This window comes from Nelumbo lutea, chromosome 1, assembly GCF_056320005.1.
Source record: "Nelumbo lutea isolate HS-2025 chromosome 1, American lotus-T2T, whole genome shotgun sequence".
Taxonomy (NCBI): domain Eukaryota; kingdom Viridiplantae; phylum Streptophyta; class Magnoliopsida; order Proteales; family Nelumbonaceae; genus Nelumbo; species Nelumbo lutea.
In genome coordinates, this window is record NC_142684.1 from 120,691,697 (window position 1) to 120,699,862 (window position 8,166).

Here is an 8,166-nt window from a genome sequence, read left to right on the forward strand (position 1 = left end):
AAGGGGGTTTCACCAGTTGCAGTCTTGATGGTTGTCCTATAGGCCCAAAGGACACTGGGCAGCTCATCCACCCATAACCCTTTAGCTTGCGCTAAGCGAGCTTTTAGTCTACGAAGTATAGCCCTGTTCGTCACTTCAGTCTGTCCATTCACCTGTGGGTGTGCCATCGAAGTGAAGTTTTGCTAAATCCCCATCTCGACATACCAGTTTTGGAATTTGATGTCTTCAAACTGCTTTTCGTTGTTCGAGATCAGTACTTTGGGTAGTCTGAAAAGACACACAATGTTCTTCTAGAAGAAGTTTTACACGTTCTGAGCTGTAATATTCACCAACGGCTCAACCTCCACCCACTTTGTGAAGTAGCCTACCGCTACGACCAAGAATTATCTATGCCCGATTGCCGGTGGAAATGGTCCGAGGATGTCAATCCTCCAATCCACGAAGGGCCATGGGCTGGTCAGGTACTTTAGATCGGTAGCAGGTTGATGGAGGATGTTGGCGTGCCTTTGACATTTGTCACATTTCTTAACGATCTAGAGTGCATCTGCCTTCATGGTGGGTCAGTATTAGCTCTGTCTAAGTGCTTGTTGGGCAACCGCTCTGCCCCCCAAGTGTCCTCTGCATAGTCCTTCATGGATGTCGTGAAGTACTAATTCAACTTCTGAAGGTCGCAAACAACATAGGTAGGGGAGTGTAAAGGATCCCTATACAGTCATCCATTGATAAGGACATACCAAGTTGACTGACGCTCTACCCTCCGAGTTGCATTGCGTTCTCCTGGTAGGGTACCGTGGAGCAAATAATCAACGAACGGGTCAATCCAGCTTAGTTTTGCTTGCAACAGAGGAGCACCTCTTCTGCCCCCCTGAGGATCCTGGGCTGAGGTAGGTCTTCTATGTATACAATCCACATTGTGTTGTTGCTAGTGCTTGCTAAATGTGATAGGGAATCAGCCTCAACATATTCGGACCTCAGAATCTGCCTGATGAGTAGGATTTCCCTAACCTCAGTGAGGTAAGCTGCCATGGTTGAATCACGAGCTTCATAGTCATCATTGACATGGTTAACTACTAGTTGAGAGTCACTGCATGTGACGAGGTGTTTTATAGCCATTTATTTTGCTAGACTTATCCCGACAATCAATGCCTCATACTTCGCTTCATTGTATGATGCCTTGGATCCGAACCAGAGGGAATATTCCAGTCTCACCTTGCTCGGGCTATATAGTATCAATGCAACACCACTTCCTCGCTGGTTAGATGAGTCATTTACGTGGAGGATCTAGGACTCCTCGTCCCAAGTTGATCTTACCCTGATTGGGACCGGTGCCGCGTGGGTTGATGCCTCCGACTCGTTAGCGAGTTCAATCAGCCCAGGGGCCAGCGTGTTGAATGTACATTTTTCTATGAAGTCTGCCAAGACTTGGGCTTTGATCACTGGACGTGGCTCAAACCGGATATCATATTCACTTAACTCAATGGACCACTTCAGCAACCTACCCGACAACTTAGGCTTAAGCAAAATGTGCCTTAGAGGTCTGTTGGCGAGGATGACAATTGTATAGGCTTGGAAGTACGGACATAGTGTCCGAGCTGCTACAACTAGCGCGTATGATAACTTTTCGATGTCGGGATACCTGGTCTTTGCGTCCTGCAAAACTTTGCTTACGTAGTAGACAGGCTGTTGGACCCGGTCTACTTATCTAATTAATACTAAGCTGACCACCTCATCACTCACAGAGAGGTGCAACTTCAATTCGCCACCTTCCTCAGGTCGGGTCAAAACAGGTGCAGTAATTAGGTACTTTTTCAGCTCATCAAACATGAGCTGGCACTCCTTGGTCCATACAAAGTCTTCATTCTTTTTTATTGCTTTAAAGAAGGGTAGGCACCGACCCACCGACTTAAACATAAACCGGTTTAGGGCGGCTATCCGGCCTATTAGTCTTCGACCTCCTTTATCTTCGGTGGCGGTCTCATATCTAATATGGCCTTAATTTTATCAAGGTTGGCTTCGATTCCACATTGGTTCACTATGTAACCGAGGAATTTGCCTGATGTGACCCCGAAGACACACTTGTTCGGGTTGAGTTTCATGTTGAATTTTCTTAGAATTTGAAAAATAGAATTTAAATCGTCAACTAAAGAGTTTGAGTACTAGGTCTTTATGACCATGTCGTCAACATAACATTCAATTTTATTGCCAATCAACGGTTCAAAAATTTTGTTTACAAGTCGCTGGAAAGTTGCTCCAGCGTTTTTTAAGCCAAAGAGCATGACTTTGTAATAGTATAGCCCTAGTTCAGTTACAAAAGTGGTCTTGTCCTGGTTGGCTATGTCCATCCTAATCTAGTTGTAGCCGGAGTAGGCATCCATAAAGCTCAGCAACTTGTGCCCCAAGATCGCGTCTACCAGGTGGTTTATTCTAGAATGGGAGAAGCTGTCATTCAAGCAAGCTCTATTCTGGTTGTGTAATCGACGCACATGCACCACTTTCCATTGGCCTTCTTCACCAGCATGGGGTTGGCCACCCAGCTTAGGTAACGGACCTCCCTGACCAAGTTTGCGGTGAGGAGTTTCCCAATTTCCTTATCAACTACCCTCCACCACTTCGGGGTGAGGTTGCATTTTCTTTGTCTAACTGGCCTGACTAAAGGGCCCATTGCTTGATGTAGCTCCGAATTGACTCATTTTTCCTTTGCACCACATTCAGAAGGCTCTCTTGTGAATTAGGGCACTTCTTACTAGTGATGAAGTGGGTCGTGAACATATCTACGAACTGTGCCCAACTTTTGATCGAGCTTGGCGCAATGTTCCTGTACCAAGTCCGAGCTAGTCCTTTGAAAGTGGTGGAGAAAGCCACGCACATGCGCACTTCGTCTACTCCAATGAGATGCATCTGAGATTGAAACACATCTACATGGTCCTTGGGGTCGAAACTTCTATCATACTTTTCCAACGAGGGTACCTTGAAATCCTTCGGCATTGGGGTTTCTAGTAGCTTAGGTGACAGAGGGGAGGGCCGACTCAACAAGGCAGGAGCCAGCTGTGCAGCTACCGAGCTCACTTCCTCCCTTTCCCTGCTTCGTTCTAGCAGGCGGCTACTCCTTGCTAGTAGGTTGTTCCTGGCGAAAGACCGGCAAGTCTTATGACGTTGCCACTACTGCTTCTTTGCTGGCTCCACATTGGTGCTATTGACTTCTGTGTTATCGGGTACTTCGATTTTGGTCTGCTCTCACTCCCACTGTTTCGAGGTGGATCGGGGTTCTTTCCTTCTACTTCTTCTTGGTCAAGAGACCGATGCTGGCTGTTACAGGGCACCGAGGGGTATCTTCTCAAGCCCACACCTTGTGCCCCAAGTTGGCGATCGTCGAGCCGTGACTCGCGACTCCTAGGACGTGAGTGTTGTTGCTGATTGTTCCTTTCATGTTGGCTTACCTAGGGCCTATCTTTCAGGTTCCCCCTTTGAGAAACTGTGGGGGTATGTTGGCCATGAGTTTCTCTCACCCAGATGGGAAGATTGGTGAACACTTTAATGAGGCTACTGGTTTTGGATCTGATTCTGGTACTGACCTAGTTGCTGGTTTGGATGTAGTGGTAGAAATTGCTATTGGTACTGCTGATGGAAGTAGTACTGTTGAAACTGATGCATCTACTGCATCTGAATCTGCATGGATCTAACACTCTGAACTAAATCATCAAACTAGTGATGACCGACCTTAGGAGGAATCATCGAGGGTTCCGAGAAAGTGGTGTTTACCTGGGGTAGCGGGACGTTTATTTGCTGACTCGTCTGCTGCATCGACACGATAGGGACTCCTGAGGTACTGAGGGGGATGGTGAACTGCCCAATAGTCACTGAAGGGCCTTGAGGGAGTGATGTTGGGTGGTCCTGCCCCCTAGTGACGCTCATGTTGATGCCCTTGTCAGTATTGCTTGAAGATGCCATTGAGAGAAAGTAAGGTGATGGATGAGGTGTAAGGTTGACCTTTTGATCAGTTTCCCATAGATGGCGCCAATTGATGGTGTGTGACCTGGAAGCTCCTAGGTGGAAGATTACTTGGACACTAGTCGTGTAGCGAGCTGGACCAAGCTGCAAGACAAAGGATCAAAGAACCTGGGGTGGCTAACCTGGTGAGGTCGCTCCGATGCTTAAGTTAGTATTGTACTCTGGTTGTGAGCTCAAAGCTTTAATGCAAGTAAGCTAGTGAGCAAGTAATCATGTGTACCTGAGTCTTGGGGGTTGATGCCCTTATATAGCTGGGCTGCTGTGGGTCTTGTGAAATGCTCCCAGAATCCTCGGCCCATGATGTAGGGATCCATTCTACTTTGGAAGGAGGGTAACGTATTAGTTAACGAGGCTTACTATTTCCCTCCGATTCGAACGGGGCAAGGATAAGGCCTACAGTTACATGGCATGATCTCGAGAAGTTTACGGATGACTAGTGAGCTTCTAGGTTCGGTTATGTGGCACCTCGACGTATGTGGGTACCGAGGTGCTGCGGCTCCGAAGTGACCGAGCACCTGAGGTCCTAGGATCTGCTAGCGTGGCACCACATGCTGATTTGTCGTCTAGCTGGCAATCCACGTCCACGCATCCTTTACCTATTAGGTCGGACCAAATCACCCCTCATCAAGTCTATAGACAAATCTTTGAATAATGTTTCCCGTAGTCTGGCATACATGGCTTGTAAATATAACATGATCATTTGTGACTCTGACAACTCAGAATCTTCCTGTAATTCCTATTCATGTGCCAATTTTCAGCATAATAGATTTTTTTCCTTAAGTTAAAGGCAGAAAAGTGCAATCTTTATTTCTCTGTATAATAAGGTGGCATTTGATAATACTTTTCAGACCTCTTTAGTTTCAAAACGTTGTTTTTCAGACGCTAGAGGTGCTTGAAAATGTATCTAAATTTGGGTCTGAAATGAATTTAAAGATATGAACTAATAAGACATAGGCTAGGCATTGAACGTGGTCAGACGCGTTTCAGACCTGGCCAAAAGTCCAAAATACCCTTAACATCTGAACTAAAGTCACACGTTTCTCCCTCCCACTGTTCGTCTTCTCCACTTAATGCAGTGGCGAACCAGTGGTGGCAAGTGACTCCTCTGGCCTTCTCTCTCTTTCTCTCTCTCTTCTTTCTTTCTTTCTTTCTTCTTTGGTCATGTAGCTTCCACCTTCCTCTATTTTTTGTTTTCAATCACCACTGCAAGTATCGGCATCAGCAATCTATTTCCCCATTTTCTTTTTATCCCTTGTTCTCTCTCTTTCTCCCTCCTTTATTACAGTGATGGTTACTGGTGCTTCTTCAGGCCTTGGCTGCAATTTCTGCTTGGATCTCGCCAAGACCACTTGCAAGATTATGGTCATTGTGCGACGAAAGATTGATTAAAGGGCCTGTGTCAGAGTTGCCGGAAAGATTGACGGAAAGATCTTCATCAGAGAATGATTCAAATCCTCCCACTCTTAAAACTATTATCGTGGACCTGGATTTGAACGCTAAAGGGCTTGTTATTGCAGATCATTTTGCTAGATTTATATTTGAAAGTGGAGGACTGATTTCCCAGAATATGTTATTTGCATTAATTATTAAATATTTTATTACTTTTTCATTAGAATTTATTTGTATTTTTTAATATTATTTTTATAATTTTTACTAAATAGTCTGTTCTAAAGATAAAATAGTAAAATCAAGAAATTTCAGATGCTAAAAGTTTGATCCAAAACAAATAAACTTTTCTATTTAAAGCCTCTAAAAAGTCCAAAAACATATATATTCTTTTTAATTTTTCAAATTAAGGATTTATCAAACGCAAGTAAAATTTTTACAACAGAACGTTATATCAACTAATTTGAATGATTGTACGTCTGAGCAATATCCATAGATGGGGAAGTTAAAGACGGTTGATTGAATCATTGAATACTCTTTGCTGCTTTTGCAAAATTACTTTCTTGGATACAGTATATCAGACTACCAAATGAGCTGCTGTCTACTTAATTTTGTAAGTTATGCTTCGGCAATCTATTTCTTTTTTGATAAAACGAGAGGGGCAAAGGGCAATTTATTTCATGCATAGGGGGACTTATTTGATGGTTCAGTTAAATATCGAAAATGGATAAATTCATAAAAGGGAAAATTTATGATGCAGAAAAGAAAGTATAGAAAGACTTTTGATCAATTAAAACCCACTCATGAATTTTGATAAATAACATCATGGTTTCTATAACGTTTATGATTCTGATTTATTGATCAATTGCTTTTCGGATATTATATCTTTTCCATATTATGCATTATAAAGTAATTTAACTTTTAGTTACCAAAAAAAATTAATTTATGTTTTACTTTTCTACACACCAGACCTTTCACCTCAGTATTAAAAGGGTGATAGATGATGCAGAAGTATTAACTATTAACAGGCCCTTTAGGATTTGATGATCTGCGTTTGTTTTGGTGTAAAACTTCATCAATCGAATTTAAGATCATCGGTGTAATATTTACATCAATTATTGATATAGTATTTACATGGATTATCAATGTAAAATTCTACTATAAGATTTAGTTTGGATGCGGTGTAAATACAAAATTACACTGATGTATTTGAAAAACAGCCCACCACACAAGTGTAAAAGATGAACTGGTTACGTAAAAGTTTTACATTCATGTTCGTTTGGAAGATCACCAGTTCATCTTTTGCACTCACCTGGTGTAACGGTTAAAGTGTATGAAGACGATGACGAAGAAGAAGAAGGGGGAGAGAACAGACAAGCCAATAAGCTGCTTAGCAGAAAGTGACAGAGAAAAAGAAGAAAGAGAGGGGAAGAGGGAGAGAGGGAGTGGGAACAATAGTTGTGAATAGAGCTGTGAATGAAACGATGATGAACACAAGGAAACCGAGGTAAAAGTCCACTACACCGAAAGATTGCAGTCCTTGCCGGTCAGCCAAGAAACAGAGAATCGTGAGCGGTGTATCAGACCCATAAACTGGTGACGGGGTGTTGCAACAGGTACGTGAGCCTCTCTGCTCTTGTTCTCATTGGGTGTTGCAGTCCTTACCGGGTGTTGCAACCGGCATATTAGACCCAGAAATAAGCGATGGAAAAGCTACCAGAAATCGCCGCCTCTCTGTTCTCGTCGGAGGAAGAGAGAAGGAGAGGAGAGAGAGAGAGCGAGCGAGTTAGCGAAAGCTGCCAGAGATCGCTGTCTCTCTGTTCTCGTCAGAGGAAGAGAGAAGGAGAAGAGAGAGAGAAGGAGAAGAAGAAGAAAGAAGGAGAAAGAGAGAGAACGTGCGTGATCGATGTAATTAAAAGGTAAAATGTAATTTTAAACCGATTTCTGTAAAATGTAATTTTGGTGTATAATTATATGTTTACCAAATGTTTGTAAAATCGAACTGGGTGCAAAGTTTGCCCCAATTCGATTTTACACCTTTACCAAACGCAGCCTAAGTGAAGATTTCTACTGATTTATGATGTAAAATTATACTGCATTCGAATGTCAATAAATACAACCGAAAATGTAATTTTACACCAAACTTTATTTACACTGTAAACAAACACCCACAAGTATAATTATATAAATCAAAAGTAGAATTTTACATCAGTCCGCATTTATACTGCAAAGAAACCGAACACAAGGTATTTCGTAAAAATATAAAAATCTGCAACGAAATAAATTGGAGTTGGGACTTGGGGTGTTAAAGCTTCTGGTTTTGGTTGAATGTATCCCAATTTTCAAGTTTTCGACCTGAATTATCGACGGGTCACATGCATAGAATCAAAGGCAAATGTTAGGACCTTAATCAAGAAGAAACCCGTAGCTTTTCTAATTTTCTAACCTGCCTGCTTCCAAGGGACTTTCAAGGATTAGGGAATCATCACTTTATAACTCATATCAATTACAATCAAGGTCACATATTACGTAGGTATTTGGTATCAGTGCTAGGAACATCATATCATTTTCTGAGAAAAATGGTGTTGGGTATGTAGAGTTATAAGCACCATTTTGTTTGGAATCCGTATTGTCACATAGGTTGTTTCTTGAGAAAACAACATTGGTTTTGTTTGATACTAGTACTGGCAGCAACATTCTCAAATGGTTTATATTATCTAACATCTAAGATGATGCCACATCATTTATTTGATCAAACATTATATCAATACA